General features: G+C 43.1%; 1 non-coding gene across 1 annotated transcript; it reads left to right on the top strand.

Annotated features, from left to right (window-relative positions):
* Positions 1 to 1,004: 1,004 nt before the first annotated feature.
* Positions 1,005 to 1,108, top strand: LOC139186709 (U6 spliceosomal RNA). The gene has a single exon (XR_011570379.1). It is a non-coding gene; the product is annotated as a U6 spliceosomal RNA (small nuclear RNA).
* The last annotated feature ends 237 nt before the right edge of the window (positions 1,109 to 1,345 follow it).

The following is a 1,345-nucleotide window of genomic DNA, read 5'->3' on the forward strand; positions in this document are numbered from 1 at the left end:
CAAATACCACATAGACACAGAGCCCAGAACTCATGAGACAAGTCCTGTTCTTTTCCATTCAGAAATACAGAAACTCCCAGGAACGCAGAGGCCCTTATGAAGGTCGTAGCAGTGGGAGCCCTAAATCCGCAGAACAGGGAGGCCTTCTCTGTTGCCTTTAGGTATGATCTGTTAGGGGTAAGCCCACTGGTTTGCCTCCATTAGGTAGGTAGCTGGTTGGTCTCTCCAAACACTCAGGTCGGGACCTCAATTTTAGTCATGGAGGGCTAGGAGAAGTGGGGACAACAGCTGAAAAAGGCAGACATTCTGCTAATTAACTATGAGTTGGAGACAGGATGGAGTAGTGAGAAAATTAGAGGAAGTGGTGATTTTGACTGAGAAGTTACACTGAATTAAATTCAAACTTTTAATAGGGGGTAAAAAAATCTATAAATGTTGGATGACTATATAAGGAAATATTCAGTTCTGGGTTGTTTTCAGATGCATTCTTTATTCAGGACCCTGTAATAAACTTTGAAAAAAGCAGAGTGGCATGTCTTCACTGAAACCAGTAAAATCAGTCTAGCCACGATAGCATTTTCCCAGTCGGCGCAACCATGAATCACTACTTTCTCTAAGGACTTAATTAGCGTCAAGGCAAAAGCCTCTAATTTCCCCCCTATTTATCATTTGGCAACAAAACCTGTTTACTTACCACAGATGCCAAAGAATAGATTAAGCTGATAAAGAAAAGTATAAGATTAACAAGTGCAATTTACTTGTCAGATGGAGGTATTTTATCGTTTCACCGACTTGTTCTCTCTAGAGGGAAACTTGTGTGTTGATACTTTGCAACAGAGATGAAGCCAGGGCCAGTTCAGAGGTGAGTGTCAGGGAGGTGAAGACCGAGCGTCTCTGGGGACCAGGGAATGCCCTTCCCACACCCCTCCCGTCACCGGAGAAGAAAGATAAGAAAGGCTCTTTCTTACACGCTCTAAGTTAAACAAAGTTTTAAGTGTGCTAGTGTGTTTGCTTCAGCAGCACATGTACTAAAACTGGAAGCCGACAGAGATTAGCATGGCCCCTGAACAAGGATGATGTGTAAATCCATTAAACACCCATTATTAAAAAAAGAATTTTAAATATATTGCTGTAGTGAAGGGAACCACACACACACAATAAAACAATATTACAGTGGCAAAAAGGGAAAAATGGGGAGGTAGGGGTAGTTAGGGAGTCTGGGATGGACATGTGCACCCTGCTGTATTGAAAATGGAAAACCAACAAAGACCTACCGTATAGCACAGGGAACTCTGTTCAATGTTATGCGGCAGCCTGGATGGGAGAGGAGTTTGCGGGGGTGGGG

Source organism: Bos indicus, chromosome 13 (assembly GCF_029378745.1).
Source record: "Bos indicus isolate NIAB-ARS_2022 breed Sahiwal x Tharparkar chromosome 13, NIAB-ARS_B.indTharparkar_mat_pri_1.0, whole genome shotgun sequence".
Taxonomy (NCBI): domain Eukaryota; kingdom Metazoa; phylum Chordata; class Mammalia; order Artiodactyla; family Bovidae; genus Bos; species Bos indicus.